This window comes from Protopterus annectens, chromosome 16.part0 (assembly GCF_019279795.1).
Source record: "Protopterus annectens isolate FY-2018-M chromosome 16.part0, PAN1.0, whole genome shotgun sequence".
Lineage (NCBI taxonomy): Eukaryota > Metazoa > Chordata > Ceratodontiformes > Protopteridae > Protopterus > Protopterus annectens.
Window position 1 is genome coordinate 316,770,984 of NC_056750.1, and position 27,910 is coordinate 316,798,893.

The 27,910-nt window shown below is 41.7% G+C and overlaps 1 protein-coding gene across 10 annotated transcripts in view; it reads right to left on the reverse strand.

The window, feature by feature from the left end:
• The window catches only part of CAMSAP1 (calmodulin regulated spectrin associated protein 1), a 1,635,252-nt gene that overhangs the window by 1,522,821 nt on the left and 84,521 nt on the right, over window positions 1-27,910 (reverse strand). The window lies entirely within an intron of this gene.

The window sequence follows — 27,910 nt, forward strand, 5'->3', positions numbered from 1 at the left end:
TACTGAGGGTGTATACCATCCTGCATCTCTGGCCTTGTTCACGGAGTCTGTAAAAGACAATAGGGCTGTAGCTGTGATGTGGCTAGGTCGGAAGCCATGTTGGGTTTTGGTTAAAAGATTGTTTTGCAATTGATATTGCATTACCTGCTGATGGATACCACTCTTGAGAATTTTGGATATGGGTGACCAGATGGATACAGGACGGAAACTGGATGGATCAAAAGAGTTGCCTCCTTTGCAGAAGGGGGTGATGTGAGATTGTTTCCATATACTTCTGAGTCAGATAAAGACCTATTTATAAGGATACTGATTGGGTAGACGACTGAGTTAACAGCCAATCTGAGGTAGTATGGGGGGAGATTGTCAGCTGAAGTAGAGCAGGGTTTTAGTTTTTATAGCAGTGTCTTAATAGTGTCAGTGGGTATGGGCTGAAATGAGAATGGGGTTTGTATGGCATGTTGAGCTTGGGGGTTAGTAATGACAAGTTAGTAGTACTTGATGCCTTGATGGCCTGGGGTTGGTGTCTGAACAGGTTGAAGGGTGGGGGAGGTCCAGCATTAGGGGTGTTAGTTAGTAGGTCTGAAACTGATTTTATGAAGTGCTTGTTAAAGTTTTTGGCTATTTGTGATGGAGGGGTATCAGGTGATAGGGTGTACTCTCCATTTCTTACAGGGTTAAATAGAGAAGATATGGAGTGCCAAAACTTACTGGGGGTTGATTTTTTGCTGGAGTTGAAGCTGGGAATAATATGACTTCTTATCTCTGTTGATTAGTTTTGTCACTTTGTTACAAAGTGTTTTAAAATTAACATGATTTTGTTCATTTTTGTTTTGTTTCCAGGTTGACCAGACTAGGTCCCTTTGCTTCATCGGGTGTTTACATTCCTTAGAGAGCCATGGTGCTGGGTTCCTTTTGATTCTTTTCATACGAATGGGAGCCAATGTATTAAGTATGCGAAGGAAGGTGTTGTTAAAGTACAGTACAGCATCATTAAGGGGTAGTTGTTCAAGGGTGTCCAGTCTATTTCCTGTAGGAGATTGTTGAATGTATGCTGAAAAAAAAAAACTGAGTTCCTAACTGATTTTATAGTGTGTACTCTTAGTTTGGAGTTTGTTCTTAGGGGGCAAGCTGGCAGATGATCACTCAAGGAGCTAGACAGTACCAGAAGAGGGGTAATTAGCAGGGTGGGATACTAGAATCCAGTCTAAGGTGGATTGGCAGGTAAGATCTTTGCTGTATCTTGTTGGAGCATTGATAAGCTGAGAAAAAACATACAGATTTATTCCATTTGTGGGGGAGTTGGAAGCTATGGTTTGCCAATCTATATTTACGTCTCCTAAGATTATTGTTTCAAGATTTACTGTTTGAGATGTCCAGGATAAAATATTTTCCAACACTGGTATACTGTTACCTGGTGGGATATATATTACTATTATGCAAATTATTTTTAATATATTGAGGTTCAAAAAGGAGATTAGTACCTCAGCATTGGAAAAGATGGATATATTACTGGTATAGGGTGTGATGTTGAGTGTAGAGGAATATAGAAGTGCTATCCCCCCCCCTTTTTTAGAGCTATCTCTTCTGATTATTGCAAAGTTTGAAGGTATTACTTTGAAGCCTTTTACATTGGGATGTAGCCACGTTTCAATAAGGGCTAGTATGTCAGGTTTATTTTGATCAATCCATGCATGCATTGGGGCTATTTTATTACATATACTTCTAAGGTGAAGTGCAAGTATGTTTAAATCTTTGGGGTTACTCTTGTGGTTAGGATTAGAGGGTGGGCTGGGGTTAGGATGTATGTCTTCATATTTCAGTAGATAGGTAATGAGGAATGTGTACCATGGGAAATGTTTTTTATTCCTAGATGAGGGTACTGGTGTCAAGTGTGATTTCATAGGAGGTGAGGAGGCCAGTTTCTGGCTTGAATAGAATGGGAGAGTATAAGGGAAAATCTGGGAGGAGATACATGAGAAGCTGCGTTGTTTATTGGGGAGAGGGTTAGAGGAGGTTGTTGATGTCTATTGGTGTGTGGGGTATGTGAAGATAATAGTTGTAGTGAGGTTGAGAATTAACAGTAAAGAGGCTGGGCAAGTTAGGAGGAGCATGTCAACTGTGATAGTGGGTTTAAACATAGGAAAATTGGAGTTTGTGTGTTTGAATGTAGTATCAGGTATAAATAAAGACGGTTATCATGAGATATGTGTGCAGCTAAAGGTAGGGTTGGAAATGTTTTGACCTCAGAGTGGGCTTTGATAATGTGGTTACCTTGCAGTTTGTGATAAGGATGGGTGGGAGAGATGTGACTGGTCAGTAGTAAAATTATGGTGCAATGCTAGCTTGTGTGTATAGTAGAAGAGAAGGTGGTAAGCCTGGAGTTAATTTAAAATACTTTGAGGTAGTGATTGTATTGTGATGGTAATGTAGAGTAAGATGCAAAGAAGTATAGCAGAGGGCATGTGAATTCAAGGTGATGGATGTAAGGGAGAGCAAATAGGTTTGGCTAAATAAAAGAAAGTAAGGTGTGCATGAAAAGTGGGTGTGGACAAGGTAGAGTTGTACATAATTGGATCATAGGAATTAGGGGGAGTGGTTTGCTTATGATAACAGTAGAGATGCTGAGGGAGGGTTGGATATGGGGGAAGGGCAGGGGAGCGGAGCGAACGGAGCGGGAGGACCCCCCAGATGGTTTACCACCATAAACAATCAATGGGGTGGGATATTCAAGGATACAAAAGACAAGTTGTCTGAACTCTAAATACAGGTCTCGAGTCACAGCATCTAATTTTATAGTTATGGCTTTTCAATGTCTTTCCAGGGCTATATTACACTGATAAGAGTGAAATATGCTGAAGTGTTAATGTAGCTTCACCTTCAGCAGTAAAAGGCCTGTGAGTGGGGGGGGGGGGGATATCCTTCCAGCAGATTCAACACTACAAAACAATGCACACTCGACGTAACAAATTAAGTTGTTTGCAGATTGCCTTACATGGAGTTAACTTCATTTGTTGCTTGAGAACTTTTGCCAACTGCAGGTGAAATTCAGCTGTGCAAGTTCTTTAGGTAGTGTGATACAAGTCTGACTACTGCTGCTGCTGAAGGTATAAGTGCTTGTTTCACTAGGAGTGAGAGAGAAAAAAAAATAAGGATTTCTTGATGGTTCAACTAGTTAAGTACAGTACTATTTGTCTATACTCATCCACCTTAAGTAATATTTGGCAAAGAAAAGTAGTGAACTATACTTCACAGTTTTGCATTTCAGCTTTCTAACCTTTAAACAGGACAATAAGCTTACAGGAGATATTAGTATTTATGCAAGTTTGGGATTACTAAAAACAAAAATGGTGGCTCCCACTGTATAGAAGGACAGAAAGAAAAATAAACTAAACTAACAAGAGATATGTGTATGCATGCAAGTGTGGGGTTACGGAGATGTAGGTTTACAGATGTTAGAGAGACAGGAGGCAAGCCTGTTTACATAACATACAATCTGTAAATCTGATAATTAAGCACTTAGAAAAGGCAGCCAGCTAGTGTGTAACATATATAAAAATAAAAAAGGAAGCAACTCTAGAGAATGACAAAACTCTTCACAAAACAGAAACTCTCATATATTATCATATATCATATGATTATATATCAGATATCAGATATACAATATCATATATCATATTTTAACAATAAATATTTAGCATTTTTAGGAGCCTATAGGTAAGGGCTACATTTTTTCTCTTGTGTTTCTATGGAGAAAGGGCAATAAAAAGACAGGACACCGGCTTCTTTAAGGCTAAAAGTTAATGTTTTCTGAAAGCATTTAAGTTGTTTTTCATGCCTGAGACATAGACGGCAATTAGTGTAAGTAGGCTCACAGGCAGTAACATGCATATTGGCATGGATAACCTTAAATTTAGGTCACATAGTGCCTGTGTCTGCAGCTGTCTATTTAGGACAATTGTTTGTACTAGGAGAGTTCAACTTCATTATATGAAGATTGAAGATGTACATAGTTTTGTGTGTTTGTATTAAGTTAATATGATTATAGGGGTGTTCTGGGGGGGGAGTCTGTGGGTTATCATTAAAACAAACAAAAAAAAAGCCTTGTAAAATGTCACAGATTCAAATGGAGATGACCAGAAAATGGATAAAAGATCAACCTGCCAAATATTAGTGGGTGCTTGTTCACAAAAGCTGCAAATAGATGTCTAACACTGCTGCCATATATAATAAATGGGAATAACAACTTATAATGGCAACACTTTCAATATTATGAACGGTCTCACAGGTATAGATAAAAAGGAAAAACACTGAATTACATTAAGAAATGCAGACTGCAAATAACAATGTTATAGGAGAAACATCTGAATATAAATCCTCACATGAATTTGATAAAGAAAGGATTTCAGGATGGATATTCACCAGAATATCAGAGACAAAGGAATTGCTAGAGGAGCTCCAATAGCGACAGAAGAGGAAAAAAAGATAATAATGGCAGATGTGTGGTAGTAAGGGACTACTGGCAAGGGAAGAGGATTACATTGGCATGTATTTGGGAAAAATAATCAGCTTTCATCAGGGAATACTATAGGTGGGGAGTTGAATTTTATTTGCATCAGTGATGATGTATTGGAGGCCTAGAAGGGAAAAATAACAAAAGAGGGTAGATTTCTTTAATAATTTATTAAAATATGTGGTAAGGAAAACCTGAATTCAGTAGTAAGAACTCAGACAGAATATACGTTTATTCCCAAGGTACAATAACCGGGCTAGATTAGACAGACATTATATTTCACAGGAACACATTCCTTTAATTGACAGCTTTGACACACAACCAATAACTACTTCAGATCATGCGCAAATAATAACAAACAAACATGCAGGGTAATGAAGTAAAAATGAGATATTGATACTTCCCCACCTACCATCCAAAAAAACAGGAATTTAAGGAATGGGTAGTAAAAATTATTTGGGAGTTATTAGGAAAGATTCAAAGTACTTCAGTAGTTACAGCTAGTGAGTTGACTAAAAATGAAAGTGGGGTTTAAAAATAGGATAACAATAAAAGAAATATGGTTAAGAAGTAAAATGAATTATCAAGAGGGGCTGACAAAGGTTAAAGTGTTGCAGAGTAGGGGGAATATCAAAGAAGATGACATGCAACTGCAGACTGCTAGAAAGAAAATAATGTGGTACCTGGATAACATGCTTTAGTTTAGAGAGAGTGCTATTAAGCAACAGTTTTTTGATGAGAATTCCAGGACAAAAAAACTTTTTGGAAACAACCCTTTCTACTTTGTGTTGCCCAAGTCACTGTTCTAAGACAGGGCACCTGTAACAAGAAAAATAGCCAGGAATCTATAGAGGTATTAGAGATGTTTTGGAAATTTTATGAAATCTGTATAAGGCAGAAAAAATATGGAAATCAAGAAGGAGCACAAATGGAAACATTTGGTGGAAGACTTAAACATGCCAAAGTTAGAGGCAGATGAGGCTCAACCATTAATAGTTACGACAGAAAGACGTGAAGTAAAAAAGGTGATGTATAACCAACCTGCAGGAAAGTCTCCAGAAATAGGCAATATTCCTGTGCAAGTTTGGAAGCTAGGATGGAAAAAACTGACAAAGATCTGGAAAGTTTTGAGTAACAGTATTTTAAAAGAAGGGGAACCACCAACTTCCTGGAATAAAGGTGTGGTGGTTGTAATACTTAAAGACAATAAAGACCCAACAGATCCAGCTTTATATAGGCCCAATTCAATTTTAAACCATATTATATGGTGTGTAAGTTCATAATGGCTAAAAGAATGGTAAAGCTGTTGCCAAAATTGATAGATATAAATCAGTCTGGTTTTGTGGAGGGTGGACAACATTTGACAACATTTATACAATAAGAAAATACTGCTGTTGTTGGTGGGTCTTGATGCAGAGAAAGCACCCGGAGTAAACCAAGATTTTGTAAGTAGGACAATGACAGCATTTGTATTCCCCGATACAATAATAATGTTACTTAGGGGGATATATGAGGAATCCAAGGCAAAAAATCAAAGTGTGAGGGTTCCTCTCTGGTAAGTTGTGTCGGAACAGAGGAACCAGGCAGGGCTTTTCTCCTTCCTCTTTCCCCTTTGTTATTTGCATTACATTTAAAACCATTGGCAAAGAAAATAAGGGACTCAGAAATTCAAGGATATAATTGGCATGGCAATCAAGAAAAAATTGGCTTTACTAACAGACATTATTTTATACCAATATAACCAGAAAAGTACATCTCAGTGTAGTGGAACATCCTGTGATAGTTTGAAGTTTTTTCGGGATACAAAATTAATTAGAATAAAACAAAGGTTACTGCTGTAAACTATGTACCCACATATTAATTGGCAGCAACAGCCATATTTATGGGGACATAATAAAATGAGGTATTTAGGAGTGGTTAAAATGATTCATGGCAGCTAAGGATATGTGGAAAGAGACTAAACAAATGATAATTCAAACACTGAACAACTTGAAGCTATTTTCTATGGCTATGGATAGCAGAAAACAAGTAATAAAATGTTTTTAGTCCCTTTAGTTTTATACACAGGTCAGGAATTTTTTTTATTAACCATTGAAGAAGTAGAAGACGGTAATTAAAGGAGAAGAATGTCCTCTCTTACAAATATCCTCATCCTTTTCACTTCCTTTTACCCTATTTCTTGATTTCGGCTTTAAAAAACAGATTTACAGCATTTGGAAGAAGTAATTCTGACTGTTTCCATGACCTTCCACATTGTAGCAGTGTACAGCAACTGAATGGAAGGAAAATGCAACATCTCGCGAATGGAAATGGCACTTGCTGTTGCCCTTTTGGTCACAGCATGGTTACAGCTTGAAAAATTGTGGGGGTTTTTACTCCCCGCCGCAATGCTGACTTCACTGCTCCAGAGCAAAAACAGAGCCACCTAAAACATGATGTCAGCATTTCAGCGGTTAGCTTACAGCCCGAACAGTGCTTAAAAGTGCACATTTAATTGCTGGAACTGCCTTGCAATCATGTCTGTTAAACAGTGAGCCTATTTTGCCATGGGATTTCTGATCAGTTTTGTTTAAGGCATCACTTGTTTGTCTTAAGTATTTTCTGCACTACTCCAAAAAAAAGATCACCAAGGTACCAAAAAGAACTTGTAAATATCCACAGGCACCACCAAGAATGAATACCAAGTTTCAAATGTAAAAACACAGCTTTAATAAAAAAGGAACTGAACACACATACACTGCTGACATTAACGTTCATAACTGAAACGTTTTCGTTTAAAAATACTTCCTCAGATGCGGACTCTTTTTTTTTTTTTTTAATTCAATTGGTTAATTAATTAATTGATAGTGTGGAACAAGTATAAATGGATGGGTTTTGGATGTCAGTCCGCATCTGAGGAAGTGTTTTTAAACAAAAACATTTCAGTTACAAACGTTAATGTCAGCAGTGTATGTATGGTCAGTTCATTTTTATTAAAGCTGTGTTTTTACATTTGAACCTTGGTATTCGTTCCTGCTGGTGCTTGTGGATATTTTCTGCACTACACTGCATGTTTCCAACAATCTCCACTCTTTTATCAAACATTTGAAACAGCACAGTACAAGTTCAAAAAAGCAGTGCTTGACTATTATGTAGTTTAAATGTTTGTGCATATATGCACAAACTAATGGAGGGGATGTGGGAGAAAAGCTTCATTTGATCCATTTAAGTGCTTGTGCATACATGGACAAACTACCGGAGGGGTTGTCGAGGGAAAGGTTTAATGTCTGTGTCATTTAAGTGTTTGTGCAGACATAAGTACGTTAATAGTGGGGTCATGGGGAAAATGCTTCATTTTGATGTCATTTAAGTGTCTCTGCATAGATGGGCAAACCACTGGAGGCAGCGTAAAGGATATATTTAAATTTGTTTGATTTTGATATAATTTCAGGTCTTATGCCTACCTGGTTAAACTACTAGTGGGGTCGTTTATGCTAATGATTCATTTGGTATCATTTAATTGCCTCTGCATACATAGGCTACCTGCTGGAATGGCTGTGGGGTAAGGTTACATTTTGATGACATTTTACCATTTGTGCATACATGGGCAGAATACTGGAGTAGTCATTTAAGTGCTTTTACATATGTGGGCAAACTACTGAGGGTTAACTGGGAAAGGTTTCATTTAGTTGTCATTTAAGCGCTTGCGCATACATAGGTAAAATACTCGAGGGCTCTTTGGTGGAAATGCTTCAATTTGGTTTCAATTAACTGGTTCTGCACACATGGGCAAATTACTTGAGAGGTCCTTAGGGAAATGGTTTCATTTGGGTGTCATTTAAGTGCTTGTGCATTCACAGGCAAACTACTTGTGGGTTCATTGTGGCAGATGTTTCACTTTGATGACATTTAAGTGCTTGTGAGTACATGGGCAAATTACTGTAGGAGCAGTTGAGGGAATCTTTCATTTTGGTGTCAGTGAAGTGCTTTTGCACACATGGCAAAACTACAGGAGGATAGTTTAGGCTAATGTTTCATTTTGATAGCATTCAAATCCTTGTTCATACATCTGCAAACTACTGGAGGGGTCCTTGTGGAATTGTTTTATTAATATTTTTTATCCTTTTTGGTGTCATTTAACTGCTTAAGTATACATGAGCAGACTACTGGTGGGGCCGCTGGGGAAAGGCTTTACTTTGGTGTTCTTTATGTGCTTGTGCATACACTGGCAAACTTTTCTGGGGTAGCTTGGGTTAATGGTTCGTTTTGATATCATTTAACTGCGGTTTCTTACACGGAAAAACTGCAAGAGGGGTCATTTAGGAAATGTTTCATTTTGACGTTATTTAAGTGCTTGTGCATACTTTGACGTTATTTAAATGCTTGTGCATACGTGACAAAAATACTGAAGGGATTGTTTGGGCTAATGTTTCATCTTGGTGTCATTTAAAGTGCTTGTGCATACATAGACAAACTGCTGGAAGAATCATTAGTAAGTGCTTCATTTTGGAGTCATTAAAACGCTTGTACATTCATGGGAAAACTACTGGGCAGGTCCGTTGGAGAAAATGTTTCACTCGGATGTCATTTTAAATACATGGGGAAAATACTGGAGAGGTTGTTTAGGCTGTTTCATTTTGATGACATTTAAGTCCTTGTGCATACATGGTCAAACTACTGGAGGGGTTGTTGGGAGGGGGGGTGTTTTACTTCAGTGTCATTTAACTGCCTGTGCATACATGGACAAGTCACGGACATGATTTCTGGGAATTAACAAGGGAAAGCAAAAAGAAATGTCATAACTAGATACACATAATGAATAGTGATATGTCGGGTATTTATAAAGATAAATGCACAGAATGTGCATAGCAGCTATTTGGAAAAACGAATAGTGGAAGTGAAACTAAATAGGGAGTCAGATACCGCATAATAACTTGTGAAAATCAGAGTATAATATGATGCACTTAAATAACATCAAAATGAAACATTTCCCAAATGACCCCTCTAGCAGTTTTTCCATGTAAGAAACAGCAGTTAAATGATATCATATAAGTGCTTGTGCATACATGAACAAATTACTGGAGGGGCTGTTGGGGGGGGGGGGGTGTTTCATTCGGGTCTCATTTAAGAGTTTGTGCATACATGAGCAAGCTAACAGAGAGGTCGTGGAGAAAATGTTTCATTTTGGTGTCATTTAAGTGCTTTTGCACACATTGGCAAACCACTGGAGGGTAGCATGAAAGAAATATATTTCAATGTGTTTCATTCTGATATTATTTCAGCCCTTGTGCCTACATGGTTAAACTACTAGAGGGGTCGTTTAGGCTAATATTTCATTTGGTGTCATATAATTGCTTGTGCATATGTAGACTACCTGCTGGAGTGGTCATGAGGAAAGGTTTCATTTTGATGTCATTTAAGAGCTTGTGCATACATGGGTATACTACTAGAGGGGTTGTTGGGGGGTTCATTTTAGTGTCATTTTAATGTTTGTGCAAACATGGGCAGACTATTATATACAAGTTTTTGAATCAAGGTAAAAGACACACTGTGTGTGACAGGAATAGCTGCATCTTTGTGGGTAAAGGTGAATTGGCATGTCAGGGGTGTGGCATTACACTGCCAATGTATTTTGTAAGGGTGAGCATTTTTGGATGCAGTATCTAACACGTGGGCATGTATATATATTATACACAAAAACAGCTCATACTGGAGGTAGAGAAAGGGATTAAGTAATGGATTTTGCCCAAGCAAGGCAAGATTTCCCTAGTCAGTGCATGCAGTGACATATATTACCCGATTCATGGATATTAACCTTGATCTCCTTGTAACAAACCACCTTTTTTGTAGTAAGTGGCATCAGAGCATTAACCAATGCCTACAGTGGTTTCTGGGAATTAAAAAGGGAAGGCAGAAAGGGCATAATTAGATACACATGAATACTGATATGTGGGGTATATTTATAAAGATAAATGCACAGAATGTGCAAAGCAGCTATTTGGAAAAATGAATAGTGGAATTGAAACTAAACAGGAAGTCAGCATACTAACTTGTGAAAATTGGAGTATAATATGATGCTTTTTTATTTAGCATCTGTACTTAATTTTTTTTTGATTATGAAGGTTTTCTACAAGGGCCTCTGCTAAAAAATGAGGACTTTTTGGACCAGTAGGACTTAACAGGTAAACAGAGGTCAAATTAAATACATTCCAATAAACACAGACAAGGCATATAGTCAGGTGACAAATTACAGAGAGTAAGTACAGACAACAATAAAGTAAGACTGATTGATTTTGCATAATGCTGAGTTTTGTAATCATATCTTGGATATGTCCATCACAACTTGTAATAGGGGGGAGTAATGGTGATTTAGTAAGTATGTGATACGTTAATCTTTAAATAGTATTTAGAAATCCACATTAATGTAAAATGTATGTGTATTACAAATATTGTTCTATGTTTACATCCTAGTTGTCAAATTTTCATAGGGCTAACAGGAAGCCCTAAGAATGGGAGTTATAAAGTTTGCCATGCAGTGCATTTCCTCTTACTGAAGAACATGGATTACAATTTCAAACAGGAGGCAGCTATGGTGCAGCAAAAATAACTGTCCCACGGTCACTAAGAAAAGCTAGAACAAGGAAACTGTACTTGACTAAGCTCTCCTGCTGTGAGCTGTCAATCTGAACTGTTTGCCAATTTCTACTTACCTCTCATCCTCTTTAGTGTGTCCTTATATTTACACTTACACACACATTTAACTTCATTGTAAATAGTTTTCTGTTCCTGTATTCACCTGTAATTTGAGTGGCACCATGTTAGCTAAGAATTTGTGTTTTGTTTACTCTACGTTTTAACCTATTGTATTGAATATCTGACACTGTACTTGTATCTCTGTGGCTTCTTACATAGTACTGTTAATCTGTATTATGCTGCACCTCTTGCTATTCCTTGATCATCTGTATTACCTACCTCTTACTTGTTTGTATTTTGGAGCTTTTATCCCTGGGTCTCCGCTGAAAATGGGCTTCTTGTCCAGTCGGACACTACCTGGTTATCAAAATAAATAAACAGCTCAAATTACCTTTAGCACTCCCACAGTTGGGGTGGTGAAGTGTGAAGGGGGAGGGGAGATTAGTTGAAGGATTACATTTCAGGCATCACAAAAAAGACTGCAAATAAGCCACTCTAAAAAGAAGAAACAGTAAAAAGCAGTTTGAAAGTCTGTTCTGTGCCATTATCACTGTTTGTGTTTTAAGTAGTCATTGAACTAAAAGAAAAAAGAAGTTATGTCTTACCATAAATGTTCCATCTATGTTGTTCATCTTCTTTCATTCATCACTGATGGGTTCAGTTCCGAGTCCTCGGAACCAAGTCGGCCTATTACCACACTCGCGCCAGCTAAAAAAAACTTTCAAACTAAGTCTCTACCCAGAATGCCCTTCTCCCTGTTACCTCAGATCAAGTTTGCTAAGAAAGGGAAGTAAAGCCGAGGCCACTTATGCACAAGTACCCTAGGGCACCACTTAGACCCACAGCATCCCCCAGGAGCCTTTGTAGGGGGAAGGAGGGTGGGAAGTGATGAATGAAAGAAGATGAACATTCTTTATCTGATGTTGTTAATCTTCTTTCCATTCATCACTGATGGGACAGAATCCCAAGCTACCTTGAGGTCCATGGGTGGTCCTGAGTATCACTGTACCAAAGGCAGTTCTCCCTCTGGAGACCAGGTCCAATTTGTAATGAATGATAAAGGTATAAGGCTTAGCCCAAGAAGCTGCTGCGCAGATGTCATCCATGGAAGCCATGGAGTGGAATGCTACAGATGTTGCCATAGATCTAGTGGAGTGAACCTTAACTTTTGGCATGGGTTCATTATGGAGCGAATAGATGAAACGTATGCAGTCCCTTAACCATCTTGATAATGTAACCTTGGAAACAGTCTGTCCCATTTTGGGCCTAGAAAAAGAAATTAAAAGTTGTTCCGATTTACAGATAGGTTTGGTTCTGTCTAGGTAAAATCCCAATTGTCTATGTACGTCTAAGGAGTGAAGGCAGTACTCTCCTCTACTGGCAAAATTTGGAAAAAACACTGGTAGATCAATGGTCTGGTTAATGGAGAATTCAGAAACAACTTTGGGAAGAAAGGATGGGTTCGTTCAAAGTGACACTCTGTCTTTATGAAAGACCAGATTAGGCCTCTTGATACACAATGCCTGCAGCTCAGAGACTCTTCTGGCAGAGGTAATGGCTACCAGGAACAAAGACTTCCAAGACAAAAACCTTAGGTCACACTTGGCAGCAGGCTCAAAACGGTTTTGAGTCAAAGACTGAAGGACTAGAATGAGGTTCCATGGTTCCACAGGCTGTCTGACAGGCGGCCTGAGATGAGAGGTCCCCTTGAGGAAAGCCTTGCAAAGGCATACAGAGATAAGAGGGGTGCCATCTATACTATTGTGGAAATTGGAAATTGCTGCTAGATGTACCCATACTTTAGAGGCAGAGGTTCCATTATAAAAAAAAACTTAGTTAAGTATCGAAGCATTGCAGTAACTGGAGCTGAATATGGGTCTAGCATGCTATCCTTGGACCAGATGGAGAACTTTTTTATTTGCTCTGATATATTCTTCTGGTGGATGGTTTGTGAGAGGCCAGAATAATGTCTTGAACAGGCGAGGAGAGACTAGCTTGCCTGGTGACTAATGGAAGTGGAGAAACCAAGCTGTCAGCTTGAGACTGGACATATTTGGGTGAGTAATCAGATCTGGTAGAGGATCCAGAATCCACGGCGGTTATACTAGGTGAAGCCGAAAGAAGGGGAACCAAACTTGTCAAGGCCAGAATGGGGCTATGCAGATCACCTTGCATCTCAACCGAAGAGCTTTCTTTAGAAATTGTGGGATCAGAGGGATGGGAGGATATGCGTAGAGAAGTCCCGTGGGCCAATCGTGGATCACAGCATCTCTTGGTGACTACCCCTCCAGGGGGAAGTAGGGCGAAATAGCTGCTGCATTTGGTGTTTGATGGGGAAGCGAAAAGATTGCAACAAGGCAGGCCCCAGTGGCTGAAGATTACAGATGCCACCTTGGGGCTGAGGGACCACTTGTGGGGCATGAGGATGCATCTGTTCAGTTTGTCTGCAATCACATTGGAGCTCCCCGGGATATGTGTTGCTATCAGAAAGCGGTTGGAAGCCATCGCCCATTGCCAAATTCTCATGGCTTTTCGACATAGGGGGTAGGACTTGGTTCCTCCCTGCTTGTTGATGTACCGGACCACTGACATACTGTCTGACTGAACTGCAATTGTCCCGGAAGCGAGAGCTGAATGGAAGGCCTGCAATGCTAACAGCATGGCTCTGAGTTCCAGAACATTGATATGCAGGTGGGCCTCTGAGGTGGACCATGTGCTTTGGACAATCTTTCCCCTGGAAAGGGTGCCCCCACCCGATCAGGGAAGCATCCGTGGTCACAATGGCTGTGGAGGTTGAAACGGGTGAGTCTAAAGGTCTACATCTGGCCTCATCGATCAAAGCAGGTCCTGTTTGCAGAAGTTGGTTACTCGAATCTGGTAATCAAGGGGGTGATAGTTTGGGAACCATTGACACAGAAGGAGCCATTGCAGAATCCACATCTGTAGCTTTGCTAGAGGCACTACTGGAATTGATGCAGCCATAGAACCTAGGGCCTGAAGAACTTCCCTTGCAGAGACTGTTTGAAATAGTATCACCCGGAGTTCAAGCCTCAAATCGATGGAGTCTGTGAACTGGGAGTGATACCAGACAGAACTGAGTACTGAACACTGCTCCAATGAACTCTATTTGTTGTGTAGGGATAAGGTTTGATTTCTCCCAATGTATCGTTATTCCCAACAATTTTGCCAGAAAGAGAGAGTATAGTGCAGTGCTGTTAGGCGGTAAAGAACCAGTCGTCTAGATATGGAAACACCTGGAATCCTTTTAGTCTCAAGTGAGCTGTTACCACTGCCATGCATTTCGTGAATTCTCTGGGGGCTGTAGAGAGACCAAATGGCAGGGCACAGAATTGGTAATGACTGGCTCCTAGCCGGAAGCGAAGCAAACTCCTGGAGTGTTTGTCCATCTTGATGTGGTAACACGCATCCCAGAGATCTATAGAGCACATCCAATCATCTTCTCTTAAAAAGGGAAGGATGGACTGAACCGTGACCATCCGGAATTTCGTTTGGGTGACCGACTGGTTTAAACTGCTGAGATCCAAAATGGGTCTCCAGTCCCCTGTCTTTTTTTGGCACTAAAAAGAATCTCGAGTAAAATCTGGATCCACGCTGGTCTGGTGGGACTGGTTGGATGACTCTTTTTTGAAACAGATTTATAATCTCTGAAGCTGCTTCTTCACTTTGACTGCGTGGAACATCGGAAAGTTTTCTTGGAAATTTTGGCTGACAAGAAAGGGGAATGGTGTAACCTCGGGTGATAATGTTCTGCACCCAATGATAGGTGGTGATAGATTGCCAGGCAGCTTGGTGCAGAGAGAAACTACCCCCAACTGCTTCCAGAGGTAAGCAATCGGGCCACCCCTCAGGAGCGCTGATAAGGCTGTCCAGAGAAAGAGTCCCTGGAGCCTTGATTACGAGGCTCACCTCTGTCTCTATAGGGGTGTCTTCCGGAACTGTTACCCCCTCTGCCTCTGGGAGTATCATCACCACGTGTGGCACGGAAAGGGCCCTGAGATTTCTTATGCCACATTTTCCCACTCCTCAGATTCCTGGAGAGGGTATGTTGAGGGTTGGAAAACCATAGGCCTACGGCAGACAGGGTTTTTCTGTCTTGCTCGCACATGGCTAGCCTGTCCTTCACTTTGTAGCCAAAAAGGGACAAAGCTTTGATGGAAGCATTCAGAAAAGTAGACTTGAAGGGATCTGCGAAGTCACAAATGTGCATCCAGGCATGACATCTCATAACAATGTCTAAACTCACTGCTCTAGACGCCTTTTGGTCAGGTGTGACAGCAACCTCATGGACGATGTGGATATTGATTTCCGGGGTTACGAGCTGCGAGGCCACTGTGTCCCTGACCTCAGACAACTGTCCTGCGAGCGTTCCAGAGCGTTCAGAGATAAAGTCTCTCTGGAGCCTTGTAAAATGTGCCAAATAATTCAGGGACCGTATGACAAAGGTCCCTGATGCAAAAACACACTTCCCAAGTCTGTCCACTGCCTGGGACTCACTGTTGGGCAGGTGGACAGCAGGACTTTCCTCAGCCAAGTCCTTTTTTGTGGCCGCCACCACCACCATAGCATCAACTGATAACCATTTGGACCAATGCCGGTTCTCCGCAGGAGGGGAAAGAATTTTGTCTGGTCTCAGAGGGATCGCCTCTATGGAATCAGGGTTCTTCCACGCATGCTGCACAACGAGCTGGACAAGCTCGTCGGCAGGTGGGGGTCACCCAAGAGGTAGAAGGCTGGGCGAGAAAAGCCTGCAGGAACACGAAGGGTTGGAGGGCTTCCAGTCACCTCTCTGCTTTAACATCTCCAGGATGTCTCCAAAGGAGACATCATCAGGAGGTGACCATGGGGACCCTTCACCATCATCGTAATCCAGGTCTTCCATTAAGGACTCCTTGGGTGAGTCCACGTGCTTCCTCTTGCACATCTTCTTTCGAGGGGGCTCCTCAGTGGGGGTCTCTGAGGAGGACTTGAAAGATCTGCCCTGTGTCCTGGGCAGTGGTCTGTGACAGCTGTAGCTCAGGGGGTGAAAACTGGGGTTCCAACATCAAAGGAGTGCTGTCAGAAGCAATAGCCATCTCCATCGTGGGGAAGGCAGGCCCGCCCAAACAGAGATGAGAGCCCAGAACAGAAAAAGACAATCTCGGGATCGGGGTCACACCCCGCTCTGACGAACCCTCCCCCACTGATGGAGCCTCAAGCAGGATTGGCGCAGACACAGCCATCGGTGCCGAGGATGGAACCGAGGAGAGGGGTGGCTCCATACCCCAGGCCAACGCACCTGTCCCCCAATCCCCACATTGAGGAAGGGCCGGTTCAGCAGGAATCAAAGACCAAAGGGACAAACTCAGAGCCGGAGTGAGATGCACCGTGGGCACCGAAGGACGAACCCTCCCCCACTGATGGAGCCTCAAGCAGGATTGGCGCAGACACAGCCATCGGTGCCGAGGATGGAACCGAGGAGAGGGGTGGCTCCATACCCCAGGCCAACGCACCTGTCCCCCACTCCCCACATTGAGGAAGGGCCGGTTCAGCAGGAATCAAAGACCAAAGGGACAAACTCAGAGCCGGAGTGAGATGCACCGTAGGCACCGAAGTGATGGGTTCCGAGAAGGATGTTGGAGCAGAAGGCTTCGGAACCAAGATGGTCAAAGGAGGAGTGTAAGATGAAGTCCATGGATAAGGTAACCCAAGTCCTGCAGATGGAGACATCTTAGAAACTGATGGAATCACCCTAGCTAGCAGCTGGTCTACAGTACGCACCACATTGTGTTCCAAAAGGCTCCTGGTGGATCTATTGGATACTCCAGATGGAGAGTCAGGGCGTTCAAGGAATGGGTTATATGTTTGGCCCAGAAACAGATCAACGGAGGGGGAGTATTGGGTCTGTGGTGCAAGGTCTGCCATCACTAAAGTCGCTAGTTTTGAGACCGGAAGTAAAGGAGTCAAATCCAGTAAGGTCGGTACAACGCTTTGTGCCAAAGTGGCACTCGGAGCCAAAAAAGGAAAGAGAAGTTCTAGAAAAAAGGGGGACAGTGGGTGGGTAACCCGCACTGCAACAATGAATACACTCGAACATCTACATTTATGGCAAGTGTACACAACTGTACTATGTTCTTCATGTTTCACTGTTGCAGTCATTACATCTGGGTAGAATCCCAAAGGTATGGATGGGAGGCTGGAACTAAATAGCATCAGGAGTGGCTATAAGGCCCAGCAGAACTGCACTGGCAAAGCCTGCCCTGGACTTAGAGAAGAGAGGCAAATGATAATGCTTTGTAAAGGTATGAACAGAGCTCCAAGTAGCAGCTTCTAGAATGTCTCTGGTTAGAACTCCTCTGAGAAAGGCTGCTGAGGTAGATGCAGCCCTGGTGGAATGTGACCCGATTCTCTTGGGCACCGGTTTACCGTGATGCAAGCAGCAGAAAAGAATGCAGTGGCTTATCCACTTTGAAATAGTCTGCTTTGATATAGCCTTCCCCTCTGATCCTGCAGCAAATGCCACCAGTAGTTGCACAGACTTTCTTAGAGATTTGGTCCTGTTTAAGTAGAATCTTAGTTGTCTGTGTACGTCCAAGGAATGCAGAATTCACCCCCCCTTGTTCTGCGGATTTGGGTAAAATGTTGGCAGGTGAATAGTTTGGTTAAGAGCCACACTGGATACCACCTTAGGCATAAAGGAAGGATTGGTCCTGAGGGACACCCTGTCCGGGTAAAATGTAATAAAAGGCTCCACAGCCATGAGGGTCTGTAGCTCTGAAACCCTTCTTGCTGAAGTGATTGCCAGAAGGAAAGCTGTTTTCCAAGATAAAAACTTTATAACCGCAGTAACTGCTCGTTCAAAAGGAAGCAGGGTGAGCTTTTCCAGCACAAAATTGAGGTCCCATGCAGGAGTTGGTGATCTTCTGGGAGGCCTTAAATTATTGGCCCCTCTAAGATACTGTTTTAGCAGAGGATGAGAAAAGATGGGAGGCTCTGTGTTGTAATGAGCCGAGATGGCAGAGGCATGGATTTTTATTGAAGAAAAAGAGATAGGCCCTTGTCAAGCATCTCAGTCAAGTATTGTATAATCTGAGGAATACTTGGCTTTGCTTTGTCCGTTCCTTGTGCTTGGTTCCAAGCACAGAATCTCTTCCATTTATCAGTATAAGATTTTCTAGTACTAGGCCTTCTGGCTTCCAAAATGACATCAATCACAGATTTACTGAGAGGTGTTGTTTGAATAATTACATGATCAGCCATGCTGCCAGGTTCAGAGTTTGGAGTGGATTGTGCAGAATATGATTGCTCTGTTGAGACAGCAGATGAGGTATTTGAGGCAAGTACCAAGGAGGGAGTTGAGACATATTCCTTAGAATTGGGTACCAGTGCTGTCGAGGTTAATCCGGGGCAATTAGGATCATTTTTGTTTTTTCCTGTCTGACCTTTAGTAAGACCTTGGGGAGAAGAGGCAGAGGAGGAAAGGTGTAGACCGATAGGTTTTTCCAACTGAAGGATAGGGCATCCACTTTCCATGCTTGTCTGTGATAAGTCCTTGTGCAGAATTTCTCCAGTTGATAATTTTGGGGAGTGGCAAATAGATCTATGTCTGGACTCCCCCATTTCTCTGTTATCATGCTGAAGACTTGTGAATCCAGTTTCCACTTGTGAGGGTCTATAAGATTTCTGCTTAGGTCGTCTGCCAGAGTATTTTGTTTTCCTGGCAGGAATTGAGCTTGATGATGTACTTGGTAAGTCAAGGCTGTGTCCCACAATGCCATGGCTAGTATGCAAAGGGGGTAGGAATGTGTACCCCCCTGCTTGTTTATGTACCACATAACCGCGGTGTTGTCCATCTTTATCAGTAGTTGTCCTAGATGAAGTAAGTCCTTGAAGGCTGTCAGGGCATTCTGAACAGCTAACATCTCTTTTTGGTTGATATGCAGATGCATTTGTTTTGGGCTCCAAATGCCCTGAATGCATCTCCCCACCAGGTGGGCCCCCCAAGCATAGTCTGATGCGTCTGTAGTTAGGGTTTGGGTGGCAGGGGGTAGAGTGAAAGACCGTTCCTTGTTCTGGTGACATGTCTCTGCCCACCAAAGAAACTCCTGTTGTAGGCAAGGAATGAGAGGAATCATTGTTTACAGACTGTGACAATGTTGACTCCATAAACTTTTTAGATACCATTGTAGTTTCCTCATATGCAATTAGTAGAATGCAGGATGCCATGAACCCCAAAGCCTGCAGAATTTGTCTGGCAGATTACTTCAAACAGATGGCAACAAAAACCCAGTTAACAGTCAGTTGCCTTTGTTTGTCTGGCGTAAGGTAAGCCATCTGGGCAGTTGTATTCAAGCTTGCACTCAGGAATGTAATTTTTTGAGAGGGTACCAGCTGTGATTTGTAGTGATGTGATCTGGCCAACCGTTTGGAACTGGCAAAGTATGGAAATGAAATCTGTACCCCTGGGATACTATGTTTAATACCCACTTGTCCTGGGTTATTAACTGCCAATTTTGAGCATGAAGTGCTAATTTTCCCCCCAAGGGGGCTGCCAAAAGATAAGTGCTTGGTGATGGTAGAGGAAAGTCATTGAGACTGCTTACTGTAGGGTTGTGCTTTGTTTCCTTCAGATTTGGAGGTGGAGGCATCCCATTGCTTTGACCTGTAAGAACCCTGTGATTGGTATCTAGAGCCTTTTGAGCACCTGGATTTGCCTTGTGAGGCTCTGTTGGACACAGGAAAGGACCAATTTTTAGTAGGCCAGTGTCTACTGAATCTGGGTGGCTGCACTTGTAAGAAATCTTTAACAGTTTGCATAGATTTAGCTTTGTCTTCCATTTTCTTTAAAACATCTTCTGCCTTATTACCAAACAGAGTATCATGCTGTAAAGGTGCATCCAACAATTTAGCTTTAACATGATCAGGCAGATTTTGCTCCTTGAGCCAGGCATGCATTCTAAATCACAGATCCAGTAACTGCGGCCCTTCAATAGGCCTCCAAGGAATCAAAACCAAATTACAAAGTATGCTTTCCAACCTGTTCTGCTGCATGCAATAATTCCTGTAATTCTTTATTTTCCACACATTCAGAATAATTTTCTGTTTCAATAATCCCATAACATGCTGTTGATATTTAAGCATACGAAACTGGCAGTTTAAGGCCATAATTGCCAAGGTTGCAGATGTATAAAATCTTCTTTTCCCATCTATCCAGCACCCTGGAATTTCTATCAGAGGGGGTAGGATTCTTGGCTGTAGAGGTCTTTACACCTTTGGGACCCTGTGAGATAGTTTCAGGATCAGCAGCAGGATTTTTGAATAAAAATTTGTGGGAGTCAGGAACCGTGTAATATCTATCTGGCTTACTAGGAGCCGGAGGTAGGGAATCAGGAGCCATGCTCGATTCCGAAAACACATCATCAACAATGTCCAATACAGGAGGTATAGCCAAAGGCCTAAGCTGAGGAAGATGAAGCAGGAAATCCCTAAGTCTCTTTTTTGATTCCAAGAAATCCTGACTCTACCAATGAAAATGTTCCCTTAAAGTATGCAAGGTTTCTCCAAAAGAATAATCCTCAGGAGGAGATGCAGATGGGATGGATTCTTCTGCATCTGAATCCTCATAGGGTGGTATAGAAAATTCCTGATCAGAAGAAATAGAAACTTGATCTGAAGATTCATAATCAGTGTCTTGCCTAGGTCTCTTATCAGGGGGAGGTTGGGAACCCCTGATCAAGGTAATTAAGTCCTCAGCCATTTTGATCATCTGTTTTTTAGGCATAGGGGCCTGAGCACGTGGCTCATGCATCGGTTTTTTAGACTTAGAAGTTGTTTTTGTTTTTGAAGCTGGCGTTGGTTTTATATAGAAATGTTGAGGCCTGAAAACACCCTCAGAAGCCGGTGCCTGCTCAGCGGCTCCGGACCCATCCGAGGGGGGAGACATCCGCGGGTACAATACTCTGAGGATCTCATGGCATGGGTCTCGGTAGAGGCCTGCGACTCAAAAGTAGCGGGTATCAGGGGCTGCGAAAGCACCAGAGTACCAGCGAACCGGTGACTGGCTTAGGAGAAGCTTTGTCGTCAGTTTTGGACCTCAACGGTATGTCTCTATCCTTTTTTTGCGTTTTTTTGTGAACTCCGGTAGTCGGACTGCTATCCGACGATATTTCAGGGTAATTAAATTTGGATCCAAAATATTTTGAAGCAAAGATATACCGACGCTTAATAGTGAGTTGGTTAAATCTAGCACAAAACCGACAGCAAGGCACATTATGATCTGGGCCTAGGCAAGGAATACAGTACAAATGAAAATCCTTATGAGGTATTTGCTTCCTACAAGTAATGCAATTATTAATTTTTACTGACATCGGTAAGTTTCCCCAACGGGGTACTTAGCTTTAATTGAAGACTTCGGTTCTGAAACTCGAATGCGAAAATTTCAGGAGTCGGCCGACTGGCACTTGCAAACTGCTTCTGCTTCGGGCACCACGTGGCAAGAAAGACTGAATAAAATGGCGTCGGCTGCATGTTTTATACCTCTGATGACCTGACGTCATGGAAGAGGAGACCGCAACCGATGCAGGACCCAAGACTTTGATATTCAGGCCGACTGAGGGCAACCTGCCAGCAGATTACCCAAATGTAATGACTGCAACAGTGAAACACGAAGAACATCCTCTTTTTCCTGGATGAGAAACCTTTTGGGATGAGGTTTGCCACGTAGAAGGATTTCGTGACTACTGTGGTGATATGATTATCAAAAGGAGAGACTACTGTCCACCTGTGTCCCAAGGTCTCTTGTCACACTTTTGGTGTTAAGTAGACTACCACCTATGTGGTAGCTCATGGGTACCGAGTTTTTACCAAAGGGGATGTCAATACACTTTTTGGCACTGAACTTGAGGCCATGACTTTGACACCGGACATCTGTCTCAGTAAGGCCCTTTTGTAGGATATCCACATCATTAGGACTTTTGATTATGGCTCTTAGTTTGCAGTCATCTGCGAACTTCGTTAGCCAATGACCTTCTCTGTTATTCTGTACTTCAGAAAAGTAGATACCCAACAGGAAAGGACGCAGAACTGAACCCTATGGTACTCCACTTGTCACTGGTCTGAAGTCGGATTTGGAGTCCACTACTTTCACAGTGTGGGTTCTGTCAGTGAGCCAGTTAGCAACCCATCTTGTGACATAGGGATTTATAGCTAGTTTAGTGAGTTTATCTATAATTCCAGAGTGTGGGATAGTATCAAAAGCCTTGGCGAGATCTAGATAGGCTATGTGAACCACCTTTCCCTCGTCTACGGTTTTGGGGACTACTTCAAAGAAGTCCATCAGGTTTAAGAGACATGATCTGCCTTTTACAAACCCGAACTGGGTGGGGTCCAGAGTTTGGAGGTTACCAATGTCTTTGTTTATAAGTTCCATGATGATACATTCCATGGCCTAGCAGACCACACTCGTTAGGCTAATGGGGCAGTAGTTCCAAGGGTCCATGGTGGCTCCCTCTTTGTGGAGTGGGATAACCGTCGCTGCGCTCCATTCAGTGGGCACAAAGCCTGAGGTGTGGCCATGATCGAACATGGTGCTTAGGCGGGGTGCCAATTCATTCGGTAGTTCATGTAGAACGCCACCTGGGATGTTGTCAGGTCCCATGGATGCTGTGTTCTTGGCTTTGGAGAGTGTGGTTTTTACCTGTGCAGCCGTGATTACAGGAACTTTGCAGTCTTCTGGTATAGAGATGAGTCCTTTAGGAGGTGAGAGCGGGGTAAAGTTAGCACTGAACCTATCTGCCAGGATATTGGTAATATCAGTTGGTTCTGTATATTTAGTGTCATTGTGCTGTAACTCAGAGTGTTGCCATTGAGATTCTTGACATAGCTATAGAATGCTTTGTGGTTGTCTTTAGAATCAGTGGTGATTTTGTTTTCCTAACTAGCTTTGGAAGATTTTATGAGGGATCTCAGCTTCTTACTGAGGCTGACCAGGGAGTTCCTCCAATCATGGAATTTTACTCTTTTTTGCAACAGTTTCTTCCTTCTGTTGTAGAGTTTGTTTATGGCAGGGACCACCAGATTAGCTTCCTTTTTTTTGGAGGCTAGCATCTTGGTTCTGTTAGGTATAGCACGATCCATGCACTTGTGTAAGTGCTTATAAAATGCATTTGTGTAAGATTCAGCAGTCATACCTCTATTGTTCGTCTGCATTGGTGTCATGAAGTTTGCCACTTCTGTCTTAAGAAGCGTGAAGTTGGCTTTGGAGAAATTTTTTACTGTGGTTTCACTAATGGGGGGTTGGGGGCGAGATGTGGATGTCTAGGGTGATTAGCTTGTGGTCGGATCTGACCAACAAGGAATTGACCTCTGGTGTGGAACACTGGTTGCCTATGTTGGTAATGACCCGGTCTAGGATACTGCTGCCCCTGGTGGGGGTGTGGATAAGTTGATCCAAGGCGTTGAAATTTATGAATTCCAGAAAACGTTGAGCGGATCTGACCAACAAGGAACTGACCTCTGGTGTGGAACACTGGTTGCCTATGTTGGTAATGACCCGGTCTAGGATACTGCTGCCCCTGGTAGGGGTGTGGATAAGTTGATCCAAGGCGTTGAAATTTATGAATTCCAGAAAACGTTGAGGAAAAGAGTTGGTACATGAGAAGTTTTCCCAGTTAATGGTGGGGTAGTTGAAATCGCCCATTATTAGGGTGTTGGGTTGTACCCTAATATTTTCCAGTGTATCAAGAAATAAGGAGTGGGAATCCTGGGGCATGGTGGGGGATCTGTAGCAAGTTACAATTTGGACTGCGGTCTTGCCCAGAGTTAGTTGTACTTGGATAATTTGGGATGCATTATGCTGAGCAACTAGCCTGGAGGTGTGGATATCCTTAATGAATATGGACATGGCTCCGCCTTTAGTGTTTCGGTCCAGGTTAGGTGGCCGAAAGGTGTGGAATGACTTCTAGCATGGTAATGCAGGGTTGCTCTCTGGTGCCTTGAACCAGGTCTCTGTCACTGCACAGTTGTCGATGTTCTCCATTTTAAGGAGTGCCTCGAGTGAATGCATTTTGAGGTTTAGAATTCTAGCACAGAGTAGCACTACCCTCAGATTTTGCTTGCTTGTACCTGTTAGGGTGGTGAATTTGTTATTTGAACCTTGCCTAAAAAAGGCATTATGGGATGTCAAGAGCTTAGCAAGTAGCCGGAATCCCAAGGCCGACGGGTGCAGGCCATCTCTGGCAAAGCATCGTGGTCTGTCGATTATGTCATCCCAGGCAGAGAAATACTGAATCCTCTTAGAATGACACCAGAAGCTTAGCTAATTGTTGGAAGTTAATAATTTTGTCCTTGTACTGTGGTATCATTCTGGGTGATGGCAGGATGTTACTCAGGGTTAGAGGAAAAAAAACAAACAGTTTCAGGACAGATGAGAAACATAAAACAATGCCGGAAAATATATAAAATAATTCAGTCAGGCAAAATTAAGACAATGCAGAACTCTGAAAGGTTAAAATGCCAAGAAATATACATCAATCAGCAATATATTTCCAGATTGAGAATCACACTTCAGCCAGAACACCAGGAGATTCTAACAGTGTTGAGAGCTCGGCTGAAATGCGACTTTACGGCTACGTGGCAAATGAGATCTGAGGTAACAGGGAGAAGGGCATTCTGGGTAGAGACTTAACTAGAGAGGTTTTATGGCTGGCGCAAGCTTGGCAATAGGCCGACTCAGTTCCGAGGGCTCGGAACCAAACCCATCAGTGATGAATGAAAAGATTAACAACATGAATGAAAAGATTAACAACATCAGATTGTTAGTTAAAAGTGACTGATTTAAAGAAAGCAGTGTATGCATGTCAAATCAATCCAGTGATAGCAGCTTTGGAACAAAGACTCCTGTGTGATGTAATGTTTTAAAGACAAACTGTATTGCGGGATACCTAGAGGAACAGGAGAAAATCAAAAACACTTCAAGGTGCTAGACCCCATGTGGTCAGACTCTGAAATCATGTATAAAAATATTTAAAAAACTGTAAATAATCCAAGAATCATGTTAAAATGCAGGAAACTTCAAAACATGATGACAAACAGGTTTTTTGAGTCTGTGGGTACGGTTCTCCTTTAAGAGAGTTGAAGGATTCTATCGGAGACGGAAAGAAGGCAGGAGTCAAATGGGACAAGTTGATCCTTCCAGTAGAACAAGATGGTTTAGATTACCCAATGTGAAGCATCTTAGAGCTACAAAGTTAAGCCTCATACACATAACACAAGCAGAAAGCAAACATTCAAAGTAGAAAGAGAAGACTATGATGAAGTAGGGAGGAAATTCAAAAAATAAGGAGAGAGTGGGATTTTGGCTGCATATCCTTAAGGAGAACAACAACAGTCATACAGAATATTATATTCATAAAAGTAGCAGAAAGTATTCTAAGAACTCTGCCAATGTGGAAACGGAGAAAGGAGATTCTGCCGATAGGGATGACTGCAAATACAGTACAGAGCATAGAGAAGATAGGGATACTATTACTGGAGGAAACTGGCAAAGGAACTAAGGTATTAGGAACAAATAATCACAGAGGAAAAGGTAACAGAATGGGAAGAGGTCAAGGAGACATTTGGAATGCATGCTAGAGACTGCCTTCCCTATCAGGAATTGACAGAGTATAGGCAAAGAAAAAAGGGTATGGGAATCCTAAGTGAAAGCCCTGCAATGGCAGAGTTTTTAGTTGACTTTTGAACAGAATCTGCTGTTAAAATATAGAACAATAAGTACAGGAATCAAACAAAGAAGTTGAGAACAGACTAGGAATTCAGACTGGATAAGCAGTTCACAAAGAAAGAATGGAAGGACATATGTATGTCTTTGAAAAATGCAACAAAGTCCATCAGATTTAGGATTTTTGCTTGGAAGTGTTTGCATAGGTATTTTTATACACCAAGCACACTCCAAATATTTTTTTCTCAGTTAGACAGAAAATGTTGGAGGTGTGATGGGGAAGAAAGATGTAACTGGGAACATATGTTTTTGGAGTCTAACGAGTTGGCAGGCTTTAAAGATTTTCCTACAGAGTACAGTGTCACAAAAACTGGGTGAGCAAATGGATGTAACTAAGGAAATAATTTTGTTGAGCTGCAATACAGGATCTGAATTGCCTAGACATACCAAGTCCTTGTCAAGTATAATTCTAATGGTTGCCAAAAAAGCAGTCACTAGAAAATGGAAATCAAAAGTCTAAACCAACCATATTTAAAGTATTGAATATTGTAATAGGCATAAGAGAACTGGAAATGGAATCTTTAGGAAAGGGTAGAAGTAAATTACACAGAAAAAAATGGAAATTGTGAGAACAATACATACAGAAAACTGTTATGAAGTAGAAATGACATTTAAGGGGAGGCAGGAACTGGTCAATTTATGTAATATTGGATTGATTATATTATACAAAGGAATATACATGACATATGTTTGTAACTGTGATCAGTTTAATATAGTTTGCTTATTATCATCAAAGCAGATGTTTTACAACACTTACTAGGACTCATTAGAACTCCTGTGGTTTAAAGTGACAGGAACACAACACAAAATTAAACAATGTTAAAGCACTGTAATATATACAAGTCTATCCCAGGGAGCAATATATGTCATAATAGCAATGGATCTTTGCTTGTGATCTGGAAACTTGAACTTGTTCAGCACTAACTGCAGAAACTTTTCCATGAGCAAAGAAGAAACTGCACCCTGAAGCTTGTGAGCAGCAAAAGAGCAGTACCTGGGATGCATGCACTTTCCTAAGCTCAGCACAATGTCACTGAGTGTGCAGGAGAGAACTGTGCACTCTAAGTGAAAAGATGAGACAGAGAATAAAATTCTACCAAATAATGGAGGAATCCACCATTCTGCCCCATTGTAGACGCCCGTAATTCTATTACCTCCCCTATTGCTAAATTCCTAGATACCAAACTTAAATTGTTATTAAGAACCGAGAAACATCTCTGTGTCGATTCTTGTGACTTTCCTGCTAAATGTAATGAAGTACAGTTCAACAAACAGATGTAAAAGATTTATTTACTGTAATACCTCATGAGGTCGGCTTAGATTGGTTTGGTGAATTTTTATTTAGAAAAGGGATTGACCAAAATTCCATAAACACATATGCTGAAATGATGGAAAAGGTCTTAAGGAATAATTAAATTTATTTTGATGAGCAGTTTTTTGTCAACAGACCGGGGTTGCAATGGGAGCGGCTTGTGGACCTCTTTATGCGAACATGGTTGTGTGTGAGCGGGAGCGGAGATTACTCTTTGAACACTCAGGGTTCCAAAATTGTATTCTATACTTGAGATACCTGGAGGATCTGTTTTTTATTTGGAATGGGAACAGAGAGAGTATTGGCATTTTCTTAGACTATATTAATAATACCACCGACTTTCTACATTTCTCTCATAACATTGGTGAGGAGAGTATTACCTATCTTGATGTCAAACTTGAGAAGGATGTGATAAAAGGGATATTTGTTTCTACCATATATAGGAAGCCTACCTATTCTAATGCCTTCCTTCATTTTGATAGTAGTCACACATTGTCCCAAAAGAAAGCGGTTGTTAAAGGACAATTTGTCAGGGCTGCAAGGATGGTGTCAGATTTTGATTTATTTTCATCAGTGTGTGTGCCCTTTTAGAGAGTATGTTTATTAAGAGGGACTACCCCATGGGCTTTGTGCAAGATATTAA